Consider the following 24460-nt stretch of genomic DNA (forward strand, 5'->3'; position numbering starts at 1 on the left):
GAGGTGGACTTATGATATGCTATAGTGAACATTGCAGATCCACTAGAAAAGAAATCAGTGGGGATGAAGGGCTATTCGCTGGAAGGAAAATGCAATTTAAGGTACTTTTCCTGAAAGTACTGAAATATCCTGAAACTTTAATGCTCAACCAAGCAGACCCTATGGGGGCAGTGGATGTGAACAGGGACAGGGGTTGCCAGTGATGTGGTGGGCAGTCAGATCCTTGCTCACTGCTAGGATCCTGAGACACAGTGAGAAGGTATACATGCTGTCAGAGTGTGGAGGACCAGGTCAGGTTGAGTGGCCAAGTCTTCTGCTTATAGCCCAGGTCCCTGAGTGCTTACCATCAGGTCGCCCACCCTCTGCAGTTCACTCCCACCCCCGTGGTGTGCTCCGTGATGCAGCTGCTTTTTTGCAGTGCATGATCACTATTATCAGAGTGGCCCTTTCAGAGCTTCCCTAGTGCAGGCGGGGCCTTTAGGTATGATGCCCCTCCTCCACCCTTGGCCTGGGAGCTAGAGGATGTCACAACAGAACACTGGAGTGTTTTGTAAACCTTGCTCTACCCTCATAGGTATCTGCTTCTGTGGCCCCACAAGCGAATCCTTATATCCTCACCAACATTTTGTGAGCTTGCTTTTTTTTTTTTTTCCTTCCCATTTGATGGATCAGAAAACATTTCTGGGAACTTAATGAGAACTTCAGATCCCAAAGCTTTTAAGTGGAAGAAACAGGAGTCTAAGCACAGAGGCTGTCTGAAGAGACATCCTGGGAATGTCATCCTTGTCTCCTGGGTGACAGGGTGGAAACTGAAGGCCTCCTATAGAGGGTCACAGCCTAGAACATGTCACAGCCCTCTGCCCAGTCATTACTGGACTCCAAAAGAACTCCCAACATAGCTGGATGTAGGCCATGGCACTGAACTGGGGAGAGCCTCCCTCAGCACTGACAGTGGAGTGGCCTGTCCCCCTGGCTGATCAGTATCCCCCTGAAGGGCAATGTTCATCCTTTCCCTTTATCCCTCAATGTGACTGAATGTCTCTAAGAGTGAATGGGTGCCTGAGCTCCTTGAAGCTAGGAGCTTCCCCAGACACTCAGAGTTGGGGAGAGCTACAGGCCTCCTCTAAGAGCACCAGGGCCCAGCACACACCTCTACACCCCAGTTGGAGCATGTGCTTATACGAGCTGTGGCCTTAAAGAAGTTCCCCCAATCCTTTGTGCACCAGGGCACCGGAGTAGGCTCAGAATGTAGAGGAAGTCAAGGTTGAAAGGAAACCCATTTCCCACTCTAGAGTTTGCAATTGTGCTGTGCCAGGCACTTGGCATAGCTGATAAGCAATCCATCAACCCATTCAGTATTGTGTTCTTTCTGTCTCTCCTCTCTGTTGTCCTGTTCACATTTAAGTAAGGTAGCTGGCCCTTGTTAGTGTCACATGGTTTGGATAAGTTTGGGTTTACATAAGAGAACATTTATTACAGGTTCACATGAAGACAGAGAAGTCTGGCTAGCAGTTCTCATGGTTACCCAAGTCACCCAGTATGCAGCTTGTCATCTGGAGAGGGTGGGGGCAGTGTAAGTCCAGATGCTAAGGTCTGAAAGTGGACCATCCCCTTAAAATTCCTGTGTGGAGATCCCTGTGCCCAGGGAGATGGCATTGTGTGTGGAACTCTAGAGGGGGATTAGACCATGAGATTGGTGCCCCATCATTAGGATTCATGCCTTATAAGAGAGACCCTGGGGCACTGCTTTGCCCCTTCCACCATGGGATGACAAAGCCACAAAGACCCACAGTGAACCAGACACTCACCAGACTCCTAATCTGATTTGTTGTTAGACATCCCAAACTCCAGAACTATGAGAAATAAATTGCTGCTGTTTATTGGCCACTTGGTCTATGGTGGCTTCCTGCAGCCCTATGAGGTACCACTCAGTGGGAAGCAAGATGCCTGAAGTCACCTCCCTCCACCTTGTATCAGGACTGAAAGTCCTGAATGGTGACAGTCAGTCTCTCTGAATGAGGGGGTAGAGTGAGGACAGAGGCAGGAAGAGAGGACCGGGATTAGGCAGGTCACCTGCACATCAGCAGACACCAGAGGGGTGGTAGGGTGATGACCAGGCCCAAGCACCCAGCTTCACCATAGTTGCCAGGACTGGAGGCCCATGCAAGCTGCATACTGGGTGACTTGGGCAACCATGAGAACTGCGAACCAGGGTCCTTCTGGCCACAGGACTTTAGCACAACCTTGAAGAAGAAGGAGCCCCACCAAGAACATATGAAATTTATTCCAAAATATAAGTCCATTTCTAAATCATAATTCTCTTAGATGAACCACAAAGCTTGCAGAAACTTCACAGACCACTTCAGAATATGACTGCAACTTGTAGAAACATTAAAGAAACCCCATGGGAGGCCTGTACAAGGTATGCAAAGGCAGGACAAGGATAGTTCTAAAGTGGCTGCAAACTCCTGGAATGTCATCATGAGGGCATCCAGGCCTCAGTGGGTCCACACCCTGGAACCACCCTTGGCCTTCCCCTTGAGATCTTCCTGAACTCTGGGCCATGACAACTAGGACAGTTTTCCGAGCTAGGACAGTTTCCCCTCTCTGCACCATGTTCCTAGTCTGACCATCTCTGTCTCTTTATGCACATGGTTGTCCATAGTCTTCCAGTCCCTGGTTGTTTATCCGCTGCATAGACAATGGACAGAATTTAATTAGATGCTCCCCAGAACAACATTTCTAGATGAAATATTCTCATTGGTCCAGCCCGAGTCAAGGTGTCTTTGTCAATTTTGCATTAGTTCAATAAAATACCTGGAACACCTAACTGATAAAGAAAAATGACGTGTAGAGGTTGCAGTCTAAGATCAAGCAGCCCCATTCTTTGGTCTCTGGTGAGGGCAGTGCATCATGGTAGGAGCATGTGGCACAGCAAACTGCTTGTAACATGAGCCAAGGAAACAGAGAAACAAGGAAGGCTGGGGTCTTACAATTTCCTTCAAGGACACGCCCTCAATGACCAAAGGACCTCTCACTAGGTCCACAATATTTCCCCAAAGCACCACCCTAGAGATCAAACACATAGACCCCTGAGGGACACTATCCAAACTATAGCAGTGCCCAGCTGTCCCGACCGGCAGGACACATCAACATGGGCAGCGAACCTAGATGGGGAGGAATGAAGGGACAAGAGACATGAAGGATGACAGCAAGACAAAAGTTCTGATCAAGCTGCAAACTTTTATTGTTCACACAGGGGTATTTATGGGCTGGGGATGGGGGGAGCTCTCTTATCGGCAGTTGCTAGAAGTCTTCACAAGGTGAGATAGCGCAGGATGTTTCAGGAAGACAGATGGCCGCAGGATGTCTCAGGGAAATGGATGGCTGCAGGGTGTCTCCCAGGCGAGATGTCTCCTAGGGGGCTGTTTCTTGTAACTGTCAGGCTATTCTTTGAAGGAGAACTCCCTTTTGGTCCCTGGCACCCAGCTATTAGAATTGTACCACACTAGCATAGCTGCTGTTGGATCAAGCAGGAGGCTTTGGGAGCAGTATTGAGGATATGAAAAAATGGGTTGAAAAGATGACTCCAAAACTCCATTGTTTGGGATGAGTAGGGTGCCTATAGGCAGGTTCCCTCAGAGCTGCAATGAAGGTTGGAAGAGTTTATGTATATACCCAATGCCAGCATAACATGGGGTCCTGAGTGCAGCTCCGGCATGATGGGCTCAGGACCCAGTGACTCAGGCCAGACTGCAAGATCATGAAGAGGGGACCTTGGACACATATCATCTCCTTTAATTTACAAGGAATCAAGGCAGAAAGTGTTAGTGTCCTTGACATTCTGGGGGTGATATCACCAGGTTCATGATTCCTGTGGGAATTCTGGGGCTCTAAGGAATTCCAGGCCAGAAGGCCAGCAGTCTAGCTCAGGAGCCCAAAGGTGACCTGGGAGCCTAAAACTCAGGGATGTAATTCCTGGTAACCAGAAATCCTATTGCCCTGCTCCCCATGGGTGAGAAGAGGAATCCCAGGGAGAAAATTCAGGTTCAGAGAACAAATGGCCCTGGAGGTACATTTGGACAGTAGGGAAGCCATGGAGAGGTGGGAGGCCAGGGCTCAGGCTTTCAGAGATGGAAAAGTACTAAATCTGCAGGAGCTGTATCCTGGTCCCAGGGGGCAAGAGACACAGGCAGCTGAGGAGTATCTCCTACAACCCAACCCCCAAGTTATTCCTGCCACAGCCTCAGGAATTAGGTGCTCAGGAGCCTGCTTGAAGACTGGGTGAAGACGTGGGTGAGGCCAATGTGATGCTAGACTTTTCCAGAAGGTGGCGCACAGGGCTTTCATTGATTTTCTAGGCTAACATTCGAAATGTTTGGAAAACTGTGAGCCAAATGGATGGAGACTTCTGTCTTGAGGTTTAGCTGTCTTTACATATTGTCCTTTCTATGATATTGCCAACTGTTAAAACTACTTTCCCCTTTCTGGAGCCTGGGGGTATTTCTTTAAAACATGCACAATAAGGAGACGTCTTAGGAATACTATATACCCTGCAGAACCCATGGCACATCCCTAGCCCCATGGCTTTCACTGAACATGCAGCTGCCTGTTCTGAACAGCAGACCCATGGCTGGGTCTGCCAGGCTTGGGCAGTCAGGTCACCTGCGGTAGGACCTGGAACCTGTGAGTGTCTTGGCCCCACACATTCAGACACCATGGAAGAGTCCTGCTTCTCAGTTGTGCCGCCCCTCATCATCCATCTCATCCTCATTTACTGCAGACTGGATGACATGCCCCACAGCCCAAGGCCAGCTATTATCCAGGGAACTACAATATTCACGTAATATCCCATCCATTGGTTGTCTTGACCTCTTCCTTCAGTTATTTCCCTCCTCCCAGATTCATCTGGGAATTCTCAGATTAAACAGTCATCTGCCAAACCCTCAATTCAGACATTTCTCTCTCGCCCACTCCTGAGGATGCTTCAAATTTATAGACGTTTCTCCCATCCAACTATTTGCTTACCCTCATTTTAACCTCCAGCCCACCCACATCTCCATTTTCTATCCAGTGCCAGGCATGTGGACCAACCACGGTCATTCAAACTGCTGCTTGTCCTTGCTCCTTTTCTTTGTCCCATGTTTAGGGTAAAACTTCCAACTAACATGAATGAAGCCTCTGTGTCCATTCTATGCTGCTGAAGGCTATTTGGGGAAAATACTCCATTTATCATATTGGCGACCACATAGGTAACTGTCTCCCATGCTCAGCTGACACCTCACTGCTGAGCACAACTTTTTAATCCAAACTTCGACCAAAAGAAAGAAAATCAATTTTCTAAGTGCCAGAAAAAAACTGTAGAAACTTGTTTTTAATGGAAAAAATCTACATTTATTTATTTTTAAACATTTAAAAATTTTAATTTGTTATATATGACAGCAGAATGCACTGCAATTCATATTACACATACAGAGCACAATTTTTCATATCTCTGGTTGCACACAATATAGAGTCACAACATTCGTGTTCCTACATGTGCTTAGAGCCTTGAAGATATAGGATCAGGGCTTATGCCTAAAGGATTAAGATGCTTTGTTCCAGGCAGGGTTAGGAGGTAAGGCCTCAGCCCTGAGACTCCTACACTTGGAATGTGCTTCCCATAACCCAGGAGTAGAGAGGGCTAACTTCTCCCAACCCCAAGAAAACTTGTCCCCAGCTCAGAATTCAGTATAGTAGAGGGCCACCTGCCCAAAGTACGTGTGAAAGGTCACTATCCCAGATCTGCAGAGAGTTGGTGCAGATACTAAAACCCTAACATGATCATCCAACAACAACTGATAGAATCAGACAACTTCAACAAGCAAACCTGAACACAGAGCTCTCCATTTGGAGACATCTTCTATCCAGATTATCAGGACAAACCAATTCCTGCTCAAGGAGAGTTGGCAAGAGAAATCCTAGGTATCTAACCAGGGTCAAGAAACAACATCTAGGATATCAGGAGATTCAGAGCCAAGAAAGTAGAGAGGATGGTGCAGGCCAAGAGGAACACTAAGGACAGGGTGTGAAAGGTTCAAAAATTAATAATATCAGAGGAAGGAAATAAAACTGAGAGGCAAGACCAGCAACTAGGAAAAAGACAGAGTTTGAAAAGGACCAAAGCAAGGTTCTAGAAGGGCACAAGAACTTAGTGTGACGAGGCAGAGTTGAGGAAAGTCTAAGGTACAGCACGAGAAGTGACAGGAACCATGGGGAAGAGTGGCGCCCGAGGAGCAGGAGAGGGGCTGCAGGCATGGCGGTCTTCTTTCCCATTCTCCATGGTCAAGGCTGGCAGGCGGCCACTGGGCTCAGGCAAACACAGATACACAAGCTTGAGCGTGACTTGCCAGGAAAGAGGCAAACCCAGAGGAGAAACCCACAAGGTGTCTGTTGTGAAGGTGGCAGCTTGGGTTCCAGGAGGGCTGGTGGGGATTCCTGGTAAGCAGGATGATCAAGGGTGCAGAACTGGCCCCCTGATGGGGCAGACCCAGGTTCTTCTGGTCTGCGTCTGGGTCATTAAAATAGGTCCTCTGCTGGGGGATCCTGGAGGGCTTCAATCAGGTCTCTTGCCCCAGGTGGCTCATTTTCTCACCAGCATTAGGATAAACAGCCTCTGGCAACTGCCACCATCCCTATTAACTCCTCTCCTGACTACAGTCTTGCCTCACCTCTTACTACACTGACAAAACCAAGTTCATGGTGAAGATCAGTCCCAGAATCACAAGGAGCTGGGGCACTCTGCTCTGAGTTCTCATGGTACTCTGTGTCACCCACCACTCCATAGGCAGTGGGAAGCCACATGGGAGGAGCCCCTCAGTCCCTCTTCAATATGCCCAGGCTAATCTCAGAATCTTTTGTACCACAAGCTTCACACTGCATCTCCAGCCCCACCTGCTTGTTTCTTTCCTGAGTCCACAGCCATCATCCACTGGAACAGACCACACCCTCTCAAGCCACAAGCCTGTGCTTGCATGTCCCTTCTTCTCTCTGAAACTTTTATGGCTTGGCGGGAGCTGAGCACCTATAAGTGAGGCACAAACTGGGTGCCATGCACAGGCTCCAGCCCCATGCACACACACTCTGTTACTTTGCACACTTCATCTGTGCAAAAACACTACACCAAGGCTCCCTGCCTCTCTTTCACCTTGCTGCCTCTCTGCCCCTCCTTAGCTAGCTCTTGTGAAGAGCAGGGGACACAGGGAGATTTCTTTCTCACAGCAGCCTTCCCCAGCACCCCAGGTTCAAGAACAGAGCAGCCCCCTGCCCTTTGCTCAAAAAGCATTCGGTCCTTCCCTCTGCACAGGCAGCACTGCACATGCAGTTCAGCATCTGGAATGCAGCACAGCCCTGCACTCTTTGGAATGTGAGTGACATGTGTAGTGGATCTGGGAACCCACTGGAGCTCATTCAGGCTGGGTACTAAGTACCACCTGGCACTGAGCTAGCTTCTACTATCCTAATTGTGTGTGTGTGTGTGTGTGTGTGTGTGTGTGTGTGTGTGTGTGTGTGTGTGTGTCCTGAGTGTGGAAATTCAGAGTACAATGAATTCTGCCTTTGGGACCCAAAACAGTGCTTAGGAAGTCTCCCAATTTCTGTGTGACTCCAGGGTTAGCTCTCACACAGAAGGTCACAGAGAGGATTGGTAAGGTTTCAGCACCTTCTCCTGGTCTAACTCAGTCATGTCACCTGGGGAAAGAGGATCACTCCAGATGGCAAAGAGACAGACATTCATACCTGCCAGGTGCCCCAGTGCCCATGCAGAAGAGAGGAAAGGCTAATCAGGAGAGGGGGGACAGGCTCAAGGCAAAATGTGGCACAAAATGTGGCAAGGAGTTCCAAGGTGGATGTGCAGATGATACACCATGCCAGAGACTGTGGGTGTCCGGGAACTTGATAGATGATACTGGTAGTTGAGCCCAGAGGTCTCTACAGGAGTGGAGGATTAGAGGACCTCTGGTCTCTGAGACTGGAGGTTGGAAAATGTGTCCTGGTGATCCCAAAGATCCACCAGGGTCTGATCCCCAGACATGAAGGAGAAGAAGGGGTAGCTGAGAATGGTGTCCTGGGGACACACCAATGAGGTTGGCAGAAGACAGATTGGAAAGAAGGATGATGGATTCTGGGCCTCCCATGATCAGGTAAGGGAGAAGAAGGGGGAATTCCTGACTCTAGGTGCTGATCAGGATGGGGCTGAGAAGAGGATGTGAGTACTGGTGGGGAGAAGGCCACACAGGCCTAGTGCTCTCCTATAGCTCCACTGTGTCAGTGGTCCCAGTGGACCTCAGAGGGCAGGGCCATCTGGCATTTTTCCAACATCCTGACCTGGAACCTGTCCAAGACTCAAGGGATGGCCTTTCTCTCTGGGCTCAGTGCAGGACTCTACACTGTTGCTCCTCAAGGGAGCCCATCTTAGTCATCAGCATAACTGGACTTTGGTCAGACTCTCCCAGAGGAGACACACCCCAGAATAACTGGCCCCAAACACTCACACTCATGGCCCTGTGGGCATGCAGGCAGAGTGGCTGAGCTCCCCAGAATGCCAGCCAGGGGCCTGGGTCCCAGCCCCCAGGGCTCCCAAGCAGGCAGGGGAGTCTGGGCACTCAAAGGCCTGGAATGAACCCTCTATCAATCCACAGGGCTAGAGGCAGTGCAATCTTCCTCTTTTGATGACATCTCACAGTGCTGTTCACCTGACGGCTCCCCAGTTTCACTGGCAGCTCTGGAGGGGCATGGTTGCCTCCCTCTAGTCTGCTTGCTGACCCAGCTCCGTCTCCATTCACACCACCAAAAGAAACAGGCTGAGAAATCCATGTGTGTGGAACAAAGAGCACTGGACTTCGGGTCATGAACCTGGCACTTTGCATTAAAGGCCAATTCTTAGCTGTTACATGGGAAGATTCACTGAATTTAAAAAATTCAACATTAAGCTGGATTTTACTCAGTTGCTTGGAGCTGCAGAGATTCTGGCATCTCTCTGAGAGCCTTCCTGGTTTGCAGGATTAGTCCCCAAGGCAGGGTGTTTATGCTAAAGGGTGAGTAGGATCTAGCTAAGTTAAAGGATGGTAAGAGCAGAGAGATACTGGGGGAACATTCTAGGTAGAATTCCAGGTGGGAAAACCCCAGAGATGCAAAGCAGACCTTCTCCTAGAAAGATTTCTCCTTGTCTTGGCAGTCAGTACTCTAGGGGTCCCAGCAAAGAACAGGACCCCATAAGGCCAAGAAGCCTGGTGATTATGACTGTGTCTCACAGATGTACCATTTAAACAAATTATCTTTGTACCATTTGAACAAATTATTAGTAACCAGAAGTTATACCTAATTCTTAGGACTAAGGCAAGAATTCAAGGGGCCAATAATCAGAGTGATTAAAGAGGTATCTAGACAAAGCAACACCCCAAGAATGAAGGCTGCTGTGTCCATTTTGTTTGCTGAGCTGGATAAGTTAAAACTGTGCAGTAAGTGGGGGACTCATGGTATTATTTATTTTTTTTATTTTGATTGGTTTTATTAAAATGCCATCTAAGTTTAGCAAAACCTGGAGAAAGCTACAGCTGTGTTTACCAAGTAGACTTTCAAAGGCTGGCTCAGATTCTCCAGGGCAAACCTGGGCAGTGCCTGGGTGGGGCCTGGGAGCCACAGGAAGGGCCCAGAGCCAAGCAGAGCACAGAGGGGAGAGGAGGAGGGCAGGGGTGGAGCTGGGCGGAGCCTCCTTACACCACCACACCCATCATCAGAGCTGCCTGAGGGGCAGTGTGTAGTGGGAGACAGACTGTACAGTCTGAGTGCAGCCTGAGTAGTGTCTCTTCTCTCCCTGGGAAAGGGGACCAAAATGGCCTGGTAGAAAGCTTGGGTAAGTGGGGTTGAGCAGGGCAAGTGGTTTCTTGCATGGTGTTGGGTGTTGGGGGGCCCAAGACAACCTGAAGGCAGAACCTCTGATACTGAGGTCAGCTCAGACTACACTTGGTCACCTGCTGCAGCAAGCCCTGGGGAGGAAGCTGAGAAGAAACTGCCCAACTCCAGAGGAGCCACCACAGGGACAGGGACAGAGTCGGGGAGATGGACAGATAAAGACACCTTGAAATGCAACAGGGAAGTAGAGGTGGGCACAGTTCACAGAAAGAGCCCCTGCTGTGTGTGCTGAACTTCCTGTGTGAACCTGAGCAGGGTGTGCACTTGAGTCTGCCCTGGGGAGAATCCAGCAGACTTTTCTTGGGAAGGGATTACAGCTTTGGAGGGAAGAAGCTTGAATGAACTGAGGGCTCTGGGTGGGTTAGAAATGGACCTGGACCCCATTGCTGCCATGTGAGGCTCCTTAGGATCTGCCCTGCAGGCCTCTCCAGGGTCCATTTTGGGGATGTGGCCCCTGCTATTGCAATGTGGTCTTTGCCATCAGGTTGGGGCTCTCTCTGTGCTTTTCTTGGAAAAACATTTCTGTCTGCCAGGTTCAGTGATCAACTCTGTGACAGGGTAAGATCAAGTTTGGTAGCCCTTTTGTGCTCTTCACAGACCACCATACAGATGTGGTCACAGGCTCTGAATCACCTCCTAGAAAGGTGCCTGTGGGCATGCTCCCCCTCTTGGGCTGACTTCAGCAGGAGCTTGACCATCAGCCTAGCTCAGGGGCCCTGGGGTTCTGTCCCTGAACCACATGTTCTTTGCGAGCTTGTTCTTCATGTCATTGGACTGATGAGATGAAATTCATCATCTTCTTGTGCATGTCTAGTGCCACTCAGCTGATGAGAGGTACAGGGACAGAGGAGGCAATGTCAGGGCACAGGAGCTGCCCTGACTTCAGGGCCTCTCCTCCTATGTTCACATCCAGTGTGCAGCCTTGTCAAGCTGTGGGGCTGGGGAGAGAGCAACAGAGTCTTGGATTCCCTGTCAATCAAGAAGGAGGTACGGGGGATGCGCTTTTTATTGTGTACTCTATCATCTGTGAGTCCCCAAGTAGCTGCTCTCTCTCCATAGTCTCGAGGAGTATAAGAAAAATGCACAAGAGCGTTGAAGACAGGATCAAGAGCAAGACTCATGGTTCCTTGGAGGAAGCCATGTGCACTGTGTGTGGGACCTGGGACACAGTGCTCAGATGCACATAGGTCCACAGCTGAGCAACGCCAAAGGGTAAAGGGCAAAGGGCCCACGGAGGTAACAGAAAGCAACAGGAGCCCATGTCACCTTCATAGGTCCTCCCCATACCTCCCACGCTCTCAGCCTGTACCCTGGGATTGTTCCACTCCTAGCATCTCAGTGTGTCCTGCTAAGGAATATTACCAGTGCTGTCTTCATTGCACCCAGTGCCTTATGAGGATGTGTAAATATGCGTAAGCATGTGAATATGTGTCAAAGAAAGAGCGTAAGTGTGCCTATGTGGGTATAAATGTAAATGTGTGAGGAGGTGCTTAAGTTGTGAGTGGGAATGTGTGCATGCGTGTGTGCTTGTGTATAGAGATGTGTTTGAAAAACAGTGGAAGTATATGAGCATATGTGAGAAAATGAGTGTATTCATGAGTGTATGCAGGTGTGTGACAGTGTATTTGAGAGATTGTGTGTGTGTGTGTGTAAGCATGTGAGAGGTTTCTGGTTGAAAAGGCTTGAACAAAGCCACCTGTCTTAGTTGCCAATTGCAGAAATGATGGTGTGAGATTTTACAACACCAGGAGCATTGAGCACCTTCCCCACAATGAGAAGTAAGATCCAATAGAAGACCCAGTAAGAGCACAATAGAAAGTCATTGAAGAGTAGAGAGCTGCTGCTGAGGCAGAGGAACATCTCCTCTACACCTCACTCAATGGAGCTGAGGTCAGGGCTGCTGGGATGGGACATTCATCTCCACATCAGGTTACCTCTGGAAGGAGCTGGGTGCTTCTCCTTCTTCACTGTCTCTCTGGTGAATGTTGTTTTCTGGAACTCCCCAGCCAACTTTGACCCTGGTGATATCCAGTCTCTGTTGGAGCATCTAGGCACACTCCTACCTCAACCTCAGCAACACTGTCATCCCTTCAGTCCTAAATAACAAAACCTAATTAATATCCTCTGGCAGGGAGCAGTGAAGGTGTGCCTGGCCTCACTATGCTGGGCACTTCCCGTTCATTTCTCCTTAAAATATCACTCGCTGTCACGTCACAGATGAGTCAGGGATGTCATGCAATGCAGTTACACCACACCATCAAGGCAGCATTTAAACACATGCCTGCGTCCTTCAGAGCCTATCTTCTGCATCCCTGGCTTAAAATATTGCTTCCCCATGCAGATGCCAACTCTCTGCAGGAACATTCATGACAGGGGTTTCATGGAAAAGCAAGCATGGGGCCTGCTCTCTCAACCAGGTGTCCCTGGGACCTTAGTCCTCCTGGGCTGAGCCCCACTCATCACATGGGAATTGAAAATGCAGGGGTCCTCTGAGGCCATGGCCACCGTGCTGTGCTGCCTCTGTGGAGCTGACTGGCTGGATTCTTGATGGTGCTACGTTTGGTGGAAAGCCCAGGAACTCTCCAGGTCTAAGCTGAGCACAACTCTTACCAGGACCCAATAGCTGCTGAGGCTGGATACCCAGAGAAGAAGGCAGTATTTCTAAATATTTGTTTGATGTTCTAAATAATAAACATTTGTTCAATCATAACGTGTCTGTGTTTTTAACAATGACCAGAGTAAGACCAATTTCATTGGTCAGAATTAGATCTTTGGGGAGCAATCAAACTTCAACACCTCTGTGGGCATTTCCCTGAAGGAACACTGAGGGTGAGCTGTGTCCACTGTTGCCCTGGGGACAAAACCTGTGAATGAGGATACTTTCTAGTTACCCTCTTTTTTTTTTTAGCCAATATCTCAGGGTTGAAAACGGCTTTGAAAGTCACCTGGACCTGTTCCATCCTACAGCATGATAGCCCTCTCTGTTGTCATTGTTGTTCCTTGGTGTCCTAGAGATAGCTCTAAATAGACTCAATATGTGTACAATGTCCTAAACTATCTCTAAAGATGGAGACTTACTGTCTCTGTGGAATTTCTAATCTTTTTCCAACTGGTGTGATCTGTAAAATTTTTACCTGAGCTCAGACTTGCCCCTTAATGCACACTGCTTTTGACTCCGCCATCTGGAGCCACAACTTTTATTCTTTCCTATTTAAAACATTTTGACATCTGAAGAAGGCCACATATTCCAGTAAACCTCCTGCCAAAGGTAGATGTCCCCATTGTCTCCAGCAGTTTGTTGGAATCTAGTTTGAGGCCATGACCTCTGAACATGCTCCAGCTTACAAACTTCAGAGTGTGTCTCCAAAGGGTCTGGGCATGCCAGGGAGACAAGAGCAGCGTGGGCTCCAGAGGTGGATTCTGGATTCATGACTCTGACCTACTCACTTTCTCTAAAACTCAGTGTCCTTGTGTTTCAGTGCAGGGTGGAGTCCTGGTTAAGATTGCTGCCTTAGAGCTAGTGGTGTAAAATCATCATTTAATGGTGCTCACAGATTCTGTAGATCAAGAATTCAGTCAGGACACACTGCAGATGGTTTATCTCTACTCCAGAAAATCTGGACACTTTGTTGGGAAGATCTAAAACCTGGGGTAATTATAGAGCAGGAGGTCTCCATCACATGCAAGATTCTCCATTCCCATATTTAGTGCCTGGGTGAGAAGACTGGAAGGCTGGGTTCAGTGGGCCCCATAGAGCCCTGACATGTAGTCTTTCCATCATGGTGGCCTGGGGATGGAAGGGTGCCTCACGTGTCAGCTCAGGACACCGTATTCATCTAGTAGATGAAGAGCAGGCTGCATTGCCCTCTGTGATGTAGACTCAGGAGTTACACTGCCCCTGCATCCTGTTGGTCCAAAATATCACTAGCCATCCAGCTTCAAGATAGGGACACAGTCCCCACCTGTCAATGAGAGGAGGGTCAAGGACTTGAGAGACCACTTTTTAATCTACCACAGGTGGTGCTCAAAGTATTCAACAATTAGGGCGACACAGCCCACTCATTTGTAAGGGTGATACCTGTAGGGCTGGAGCAGAACTCCAGAGGCCCCTTCAGGGCCAGGCCTTGAGCTTTGGTGCTAAATGAAGGGTTATCTGTGGGGCACCAGGGTGGCTTGGAGGGTAGGCGTGAGGAGCAGCAGCTATGTACCAATATGTCTTAGTCTGCTCAAGTTTTCATTATACACCTTTGATAATTGAGTGGCTTAAGCAATAGATTTTTTTTTTTTTTTCCGCTCATAGCTCTGGATGTGAGGAATTCTAAGGTCAAGAGTGAGCCTTATCAGTTTCTGGTGAGTGCTCTCTTCCTAGCTTTCAGAAGGTTTCCTTCTGGCTGTGCCTACACATGGCTGTTCTCTAAGTTCACATTCAGAGACAGAACTCTCTCTCTCTCCTCCCCCCTCCTCCTCTTTCTCTTCCTTCTCCTCCTCCTCTTTCTTCTTCTTCTCTCATTTCTCTCTCCCTCTCCTGAGGACTAGAGCAGAACTTCCTCTTCTCATATGGTCACTAATCCTATCATGAAGGTCCCACCCCTTTATAAGATTAGATGACCTCATCTAGCCCTAATTACCTCCCAAAAGCCCCATCTCCAAATACCATCACACTAGGAGCTGGGATTCAACAGCAAACATTCAGTCCTTAGCACAGCAGTGCTAAAGATCCCCGCAGTTTCACATCTGCCTTTAACAGCTGTGCCAGGGTGGGGCACCCAAACACTGGCCCTGCCTGATGATTCCTTTTTTCCCTCCTTTTAGCTCAAGTCCTGCCCTGGACTTCCTCTCAGTGCTGAGTCACTGTCTGACCCATAGCTCTTTTCTGCCAAAGTGCTTTAGGAAGAACTTGGAGGACTCCTCTGCCCTGCCATCCTGTACCCCCTGCTTTAAAGGCTTAGAATTCTTTTGCAGCCTACCTGAGAAAGCCTTCATGTGACCCATAGGAGCCCTGAGCAAAGCTGAGACTGGCCAGGAAATGACAGCCTGTCCAAGTGGACACTCAGCCGGGTGTCTCTTTTAGCAGAAACAACACTTCTTCATCTTTCCTAATGACCAAGAAGACACTCCTACCCCCAGAAAACAGTAGGCAGGGTGGAAACAGGAGGTCTGCTCCGATTAGAGGGTATGTACTCTCTCCTTGGGGTCAGTTAGGCAGACATGCTGGGTGGGCGTGGGTAGATTTCCACAAGGTGTCTCCAGCTGAGTGGCATCTATTAAGTGATACTCATGGTGGCTCAGGAAGCAGGAGGATCTGGTCAGGACAAAAGATATTTTTGAACACTCCTGTGTTTTCAAAGATAATTCGGGGTCTGCTTCCTGTGATTTGAGCAAAGTGGAAGAATGAGGGACTCATGACAAAGTTTCTTTGCTTGGAAAAAATTTAGTCAAACTCCTAAAAGGTCTCCAGACCCATAAGTGTACTTCCTTGTAAGTCCAGTTTGAGCAAGTACTCTTTGAAGCCAATGCAGTAAGAACCTCCATGATCACTTTCCTCATCACCCCCCATCCCACCGCAGCTGACATCTGGTCTGATCAACTCAGCTTGTCTTCTACAAAAATCTTGTTTCATGGCTTCAGACAGAGTCTCCCTGACCCTGATGTTTCCTGTTGGTGGTTTTCTATCACTGACCCTCTCATCCTGCTCCTTGGTTCTAAGTCCCCCTATCCTTGCAGTATCCAGAACTGAGTTCTCTTCTACATGAAATCTATCCTACCTTGATACAACCATCCTGAATTGAATCCATTTTTACCACTTTAATTATTGCCCAGCTCTGGTCTTTCTTTGGTAGCAGATATTTCCTGCTTATGGCTTTGCCATGGTTCTATAATGACTGTGGTTTGTTGTTGCATTATTGCCTTTTAACCCTCTGTTAGAGATTATGTACTTGAACTCCCTCCATTCTCCGATCAAGTCTTTTACTCCCTAGGGGATGGATGTGTTTATTTCCATTGCAAAACTAGCTGGCGACAAGGAAACAGGATCCAGAGAATGGAGTTGGAATTTCTGCTACTACATGATCTGAGACAAGGATTTCATCCCTCATGAAATGAAATCTGTGAGCTTACGATAGCCTTTCAGAAATTTCTTTTCTCTTTAAACTGACCAGATTGGCTGCTCTTTTTAGCAACAAAGAACTCTCTTTACTACAGAGTTCCTGCCCTAATGGCATCTTATCTGGTTATATGTCTCCCGAAGGAAAGCTCTGAGTCCCACAAAGGCAAGAACGTAGTTTTATTCAGTTTTGAACATTTTTCCTAACACATAGCATGTACTTCGTAGATATTTTTCAATGAACAGCAACAACCAAGATAATAGAATTTGTAGAGAAAAAAATATCTACAAGGCAATGATTTGAGGCCAAATCTTTCTGGTCACTGATTCTGTAGGCTCCTTGGATTTCCCTGTGGAAGAAATTCTCAGCCAATGCTAGTGAAAAAAGATCTGGGAAAGATCTAAGCAGGGAGGAGAACTGCTCTCAATTCTTTTGGCACAAACTTGGCCCTAGCCCTTGTCTTAGATTCTGCCACTTGCCACCCTAGTGCCACCAGTTCAGTGGGGTATGCCTTCAAGTACTGGTTTCATGCTCTTGTGAAGGAAGGGCTGGAATGCTGAGATTGACCTATTTATTCTGTATCCTTGAGCTGGGGAAAGGTTACCTTTCTGTAGGTTGAATACTTGGGCAAAATCTGGATTCATTAGGAAGTAATAAAGCAGGCACAATGGATTTGTGATCAGCATCATACACTGCCACCACAACCAAGCATCCTCCCTGCCCCCAGATGGGGGCTGGCCAGATCATTCTTCATAAGGAAGGTGAAGCTTGAGCAGTTTTGAAGAATAACTCAGCGTTTACCAGGTTGACAGGACAGAGAAGAACATTCCTGACAATGGGCGGAATGTAAACAGCCAAAGGAATCTGGTCTGCACCAGACACACTAAAGAATGGCATGCGTATGCCCAAGGAGGTGGGAGAGTCCAAAGATAAAGACGTCAGAGGACAAGCAAAGAAGGCTCATGCTGCCAGGCTGAGGAGCTCCAAGATTGCCAAGGTCATTTGGGAAGACTGGCAGAGGACGTGCAGGGATGGGTATCTTGACTGGTTTCCATATGGTTTCTGCCCTCAGGATGGGTGGTGAAAACTGCAGCTGGTTTGGAAGGCGGAGGCCCAGCACTGAACCTCTTTCCACACTCTATCATGACCTGCACCCAATTCCCTTCAGCTTTATAGGCCAGCATTTTGTGGTCCTGGGTTAATTCTCTGAGAGGAAGCTGACCTTAATAACCCTGTGTCCTGGTCCTGGGAAGTCTTTCTAAGTATTTGAGGGTACCTCAGGCCATCTCTTTCTTCTCAGTGAGGAGAAGATACTGACTTCCACAGCTGCTACTCTGAGACCATTGACACCTGAAATTTCTCTTGTGACCCTGAGGCCTAAGCCTGAAGTTTCTGTACTGTCACAGCCCCATGTAGGTGTCAAGCTCCCTCCCTGCCTGGTGCTCCAGTGGCCCATGACTACCTTTGTTCCTCTGCCAGCCTCTTCCTGTCCCTGGGCCTGTCCCTGGGGCTATCCTCTGATAGAATTCTAGTGTTTCCAGCAGGTGATCAGGGCTGTCCCTGTTTCTGTAATATGCTGTGGACCTGGATTACCATCAGCCTCTCTCAGACGAGAACCCCAAGGTGGTGTCTTGGTTGGCCATGCTTGGTTCACTCTGCCTGCAACTGTCAGCTGCTTCCAGGAAGCCACATCTTCCTCTCCAAGACTCAGTGCCTCTTTTCCTCCCTGAGTACCTGAGCAGCTGGCCATGGGTGAGCCATGACTTCTCCCACAATCACCCCGTCTCTGCTGTCTACAGTTCCTCCCAGATATGGTCTCCGTCCCAACCCCTTCCCATCTGGTCCTAACTGAAACAGGACTCAGTCATCTCGACTCTGCCCCTGGCCTGGTGGGATGTAGACCATCGTCCTCCCAACCTGGGGACTGCTGACACGTCCTGGCTGCCAGGCCCTGTCACATCCCACATCACTCTGTGCCAAGATCAAGGACTTGTTGTCTTTGTTTTCAGCCCCACCTGCTCTTCCTGGGCTCCTTTGTTTTCCTGATGGCTTTATTTCCAGTTCTGTGTTCTGAGGAAATACACCCGAAGGAGAGAGAGTGATGTGGAGTGAAGTCACCCTCATCCCTGCCTCCCATGTGTCTACCCTGGCCAGGCAGTCAGGGCCCAGGTCTGCATCCTTGCTTCAGAGTGGTTCCAAGCTGCCTGGAAACCTGCTCTCACAGTGCCCTCTAGTGGCTGACGCTGACCAGGAGGAAGCCTAAATGGCCTGGAGGCTGATACCCACTGAGCTGGCCAGGGAAAGCTGAGGGGCTATCGAGGAATAATACTGGTCCACCCCAGCACTGGGTGGACATAAAGAAATCTGTAACATATTATCTCATTCATATTTAAACTAATTATGGTGAAAGAAATCAGACTAGCAATTGCCTTGGGGTTTAGGGGTGGAGTGATATGGCAGAGATTAGTTGGAAAAGGCACCAAGAAACATTCTGGGGTGTTAGAATAAGATGGAAGGAGACCCTCATGGGTTCACAAAATGCATATACGATGGTGTGAGGGGGAAGAGAAGGGAAAAAGGAGAAAGAGAGATAAGTGTCACAGTAGAATGGGTAGAGAGAGGTGATGGGAGGGGAGGAGAGGGGAGGGGGGATAGGGAGGGCAGCAGAATACAACTGCCCTCCTTATCCTGTATGTATACATATGACCAATGTGATCCTGCAATCTGTACACGTGGAAAAATGAGAATTCATACCCTATTTGAATCAAATGTATGATATGTCAAAATCATTGTATTGTCTTGAACAACTAATAAAAAAAAGAATATTCTAAATTTTATAAAGGGTGGATTGCATGTGTGAATGTGTTAACAAAAATATATTGAATGTAACATTTAAGATTTGTAAATTTTGTTTTGTGTAAATTATCCACCAAGAAAAACAGTACAAAGCTACTATGAACATGCATGTGCATTTTTCTGGGTGGACTTAAATATTAGTTTAACTGATAAATGCCCAGGACGGTTGTTTTCAGGTAATATGGTAAGTGCTTGTTTAGCTCGTTGTTTATTTATTTGCTTTATGAAGTTGCCATCTATTTTCCAGAGTGGCCTTATGTACCGTTTCTTATTTCCACAGGTATTAGAAATCCAGTTACTCTACATCTATGCTAGCATTTACTTTTGTCATTACCTTTAAATCTTAGCTGTTCTAAAAGACATGTAGTGTTTTTATATGATGATTTTAATTTGCATTTCCTCAGTGTCAAGTGTTGTTAAGCCTCATTTTATGTACTTATTTGCCTCTGCCATGAAATGTCTCTTCATCTATTTTTCATTTCCAATTGAATTACTTTTTACTAATTTGAGTTTTGAGATTTCTTTATATATTCTAGATAGGAGTCCATTATGCTTTGCACATATTTTCTAATATCTATAGCTTGTTTTTCCATCCCTTTAGCAGAATCGTTTGCAGAGACAATTTTTTTTTTTTTGAAATTTCTTTAATATTTATTTCTCAGTTCTCGGCGGACACAACATCTTTGTTTGTATGTGGTGCTGAGGATCGAACCCGGGCTGCACGCATGCCAGGCGAGCGCGCTACCGCTTGAGCCACATCCCCAGCCCCCAATTTTTTTTATTTTGATCAAATTCGACTTATCATTATTTTTCATTCATAGAGCATACTTTTAGTGTCATGTCTAGAAATTCTTCCCCAAGCTCTAGATCTGAAAGATTATCCAATGTGTTGTCTCATAATAGCTCCAAACTAAAACACTGAAATGTCCCTCAGTGGATGAGTAGTTAAACAAACTGATATAACCATGCCAAGATTTGGCAATAAAAAGAAACATATTATTGATATATGCAACACATTGGGCTAAGTGAAAAAGTCATTGTCAAAAGATTGCAAGCTGTATGATCTTGTTTATATAGAATTCTTCTAATGACAAATTATAAAATTGGAAAACATATCTGTGGTTACTCTGCTTTAAGGCTGGTCAGGGGGGTGGCATGAGCACAAAAGCATTGCCCAGGGGAGATCTTTGTGGTGGTGGAATCAGTCTGTAGCTCGACAGTAACACAAATATACCCAGGACAAAATCTCATAGAGTGGCACACATTGTGCCTATGTCAAATTTCCTGATTTTGATGCTGTACTATAGAATGTAAAATGTAAACATTCAGGGAAACTAGGCAAAGGATACCAGAACCTCTTTTCAAATTCTTATGAATCCATAACTATATGAAAAAAATTAAACATTCATAAAAACAAAAAATATCAAAAAGCAAAATAAGTAATACACAAAGTTGATAAAAAATCAAACAGTACAAAATAATATGTGGTAAAAATATAACTTTATACCGCTCTAGAGTCCTAGCCAAAATCTCTCCACAATAACTTTCACAATTAATGTTTCAACACTTCTGATAGGAATGTGTGAATATCTGTGTTTTTCCCACTTTTCCAGCTTTGGTCTTACACTATGAATTTAATATAACCTAGAAAGTAAATCAGTATCTATTTTTCACAGCAGTAAGACTTTCATTTTGAATATGCCATGCTTTATTGAAGTCTGTTCATTTCAACTGTTTTGTTCATTTGGTATTATAAATCATGTTGCATTAAATATCATTCAACCTTATGCAGCACTGTCATAGGAGAGACTCCTAGAATACAGTTTGTGGTTAATAAGGCATGTGAATTGTAGCTGAGAAAAGTTTTGCCAAATTGCACCCCAAATAACATTCCAAATAATAATAAAATATCAATTTTCTAATCTTTTCAATAACTGAGTAAACTTTTAAAATGTTTACTTTCAAAAGTTTACTTTGAAAATGTCATCATCACTACTCTGGTGAGTAAAATAAAGTGATACAATGTTTTTAAGTTACCTTCCTACTATAACAAGTGAAATTTTAAACATTTTCATATATTTAAATGGTTTTCGCATTTGATTTCCTGTGGATTGTGGACTCTGTCCTCCCACTTAGCAGAGTGCAGTGAACCTGCCATGTGTTCCTAAACAACTCCCTCTCCCAACACAGGAATGGAATATTACAACTGCTTATCCACTCATCAGTTCACATGGGTTACTTCTACCTTTTAACTATTGTGAATAATGCCGCTACCAAAATGCCTGTGGCACATTTTGTGTGGACATATGTCATATTATCCTGGGTATGTACCCAGAAGTAGACCTGCTTGGTCACATCATATTTCTACACTTAACTTTTTGAACCTCCAAACTATTTTCCAAAGTGACTACACCATTTTACATTTACCCCCACAGTATATAAACTTTCCCATTTTTCTGTATCTGCACTAACATTTGTTATTATCTCTCTTTTTTATTAAAACCATCTTACTGCCTGTCTAATGGTATCTTCCTGGAGTTTCATTTGCATTTTCCTACTGACTAATGATGGTGAAAACCTTTTCATGTGGCTTTTTGGCCATGTGTATATCTTCTTTGGAAAGACCTATATTCAAATCATTACCCATGTTTTAATCAGATCATTTGCCTTTTAAAAAGTGTTTTTTAAAAAAATATTCTTTATACAATTCCTTTTCAAAGTCCCTTGCAAATATTTGATTAGCAAATATCCTCTTCACATCCTGTGGCTTATCTATTGACAATCTCAATGGTGTCCCTTCACATCATTTCAATTTTAAAAATGTCCAGATTGTTTTTTTTTTTTGCTACCCTCATGCTTTGATAGTATATCTAAGAATCCTTTGCCAATTTGAGGTTATAAAATTGACCCCTACATTTTCTTCTAAAAGTTATAAATTTTTAATGTTCACATGTAGAATTTTCATCAAATTTGAGTTAATTTTTGTGTATTCAACTTTATTCTTTTGCATGTGCATATCTGGTTGTCTGAGCACTATTTATTGAAGTCCCTTTTTTATCTTATGGGGTTATCACATTGATACCTTTATCAAATATCAATTAATCATAAATGGAAGGATTTATTTTATTCCAATATTTAGTATTCTTTCCTTTCTTCCTGCTCTGAGATGAGTTTACTCTTTCTTTACAAGTTTATTAAGGTGAAGGGTTTGTTTATTGATTTGCTACATTTCTAATTTTAATATATACATTTACTGCTATATATTCCCCCTAAGTACTGATTTGGCTACATCACATAAGATTTGATATGTTGTGATTTTATTTTCATCCATATTTCAGAGTTTTCTAATATACTATGTGATTTCTTCTTTGGTTCATTGGCTATATGATTTCTTCATAGGTTGGATTTCCAAAATTTCATTTTGTTATTGATCTCAAATTTCATTCCACTATGGTTGGACAATACATTCGGTATAATGTTATCATAACAAAGTGTACCACAAACTTAGAGCTTAGACAACACTATTTATTACCTTACAGTTCTGTAGGCATGGTCCTACTGAGTTAAAAATGGGTGGCATGAATTTGTATTCCTTTCTGCAAGCTCTAGGAGATTTCCTTTGTTCATTCTGGTTGTTGAGAAAATTAACTTCCTAGCAGTTGGGTGACTGAATTCCCATTTCTTTGCTGGCTGTCAGGGGATGGTTCCCAAGGACTGGAAGCTAGCCGCACTGCTTTGTCCATAGGCCCCTTCTTCATCTTCACAGCCAGCAATGGTTTTCCAAGTTCCCCTTTCACCATGTCTCCTGTTAATCTCCTTGAAGAGTGTCTGGACATGATGGGTTGTGTTTCTCTTGATGCTTTCAACATTCTCTCTTTGCTTTTGACAGTTTTGATTCTCATGTATCTACATGAGGGATTTTTGTTTGCTTGATTCTATGCTACTTGGCTTTCTCTGAACTTACTGAGCATGCAAATTTACCCTTTTTGTGTGAAACACGTGGCAATTAAATCTTCAAATACCCTTTCTATGATCTTCTATTCTCTCCTCCTAGTATCCTCAGGATGCATCTGTTGGTCAATTTAAGGATGTGCACAGGTCTCTGAGGTGCTGCTCACTTGATGTTTTTTTCTTTCTGTTCCTCACACTGTGTAATCTCAACTGATCTATGCTGTTGAGTCCCTCTGGTGAATATTTCATTTCAATTGTACTGGGGAGTGTGAGGTGAGGCAGAACATCATGGCTAAAGTGTATGGTAGAGGAAAGCAGCTGGGGACATGGCACTAGGAAGCTGGAAGTGGGGAGGGAGGGAGGGAGGGAGAGAGACAGAGAAACACAGAGAGAGAGAGAGAGAGAGAGAGAGAGAGAGAGAGATGGCAGACCAGGGAAAAATATAAAACAGCCAGCTAGTTCTTACTCCTTAACAGGGGATTAATGCACTGATTAGGGTCACACTCATGACCCAATCATGTCACCTCTAAACCTTCTTGCATCTTCTCACACATGAGCTTTTGGGGGGACACCTAGTATTTCTGCTGATTGATTTTAGAGTTTTTGCTCATTTGTTTCTTAGGACCTTTTGTCTGTTTCATTCTGTTTTGTTTTGTGAGCTGGGGGAAACCCAGAGCCTCACACATGCTAGGCAGGCTCCCTACCACTGCTGAGTTCCCTGAGCCCAAGCTGATTGTTTGTGACAAATGCCCTCAGGATGAGGCGGTTCACACAGAATAATTTCTGAACCATGTCAAATAAATCCCTGAGAATGGAGCTTTTCCAGGGAGCTGTCAGACAGATAAAGTAGTGAGAGATCCCTGGGGATGGGATTTTTAAAGGGGCTCAAATCTGCTCTATCCTCTGCAGTGGCTGCCAGGCTGCTGCACTGCACAGCAGCCAGGTCTGTGAGGCCTTTTGTTTTCAAGTCTACAGTGGAGATCCGGAGAGGAGGGAAGGAGTAAGTCAAGTTTAAACGCCATAATGCTTGGTGTTCTTACAGAGATTCGGTTATTTTCCTTGAATAAATGCTACTTGAATTACAGAGAGCCTTCAGTTATCTTCCAGAGCTCTGAAAGGGTTAATTTTGATGCTGATTTTTTTCCATGTTCTTGATGTTCAAGAGGAGGATTTTCAGAATCCTTAGTTTGCATCCTTCAAATGTATTTTTGGTGTGGGTGTCCATGTGGCCCTTGTGGTTGTTGTTATTGTGTCTGTCTATCTGACTATTTGTTTATTTATTTAATTTATCTTGACACATGGGTCTTCACTGGAAACCCTTAGGACTATTCTTTTCTTAGTGTCAAACATTCAGTTTTTTAGGGTCATTCTCAGTGTTGACCTCACTATATCAATTCACTCAAATTCAAGTCTTCTTTTATTTCAGGAAAGTTATTTTGAATTTTGACCTTAACTATCTTTTTTTTCCTTCTCCTGTTCCATAGTTCAGGTTTCCCTAACTAGAAGTGAGGCAGAATGTTTTACTCTGCTGATGGCCTCCATGCTTTCTACTGAAGGCTCCCTGAGAATTACTTGCAATTCAAACGTGAGCCTCACTG

The sequence above is a fragment of the Ictidomys tridecemlineatus genome, chromosome 1 (genome assembly GCF_052094955.1).
Source record: "Ictidomys tridecemlineatus isolate mIctTri1 chromosome 1, mIctTri1.hap1, whole genome shotgun sequence".
NCBI lineage: Eukaryota > Metazoa > Chordata > Mammalia > Rodentia > Sciuridae > Ictidomys > Ictidomys tridecemlineatus.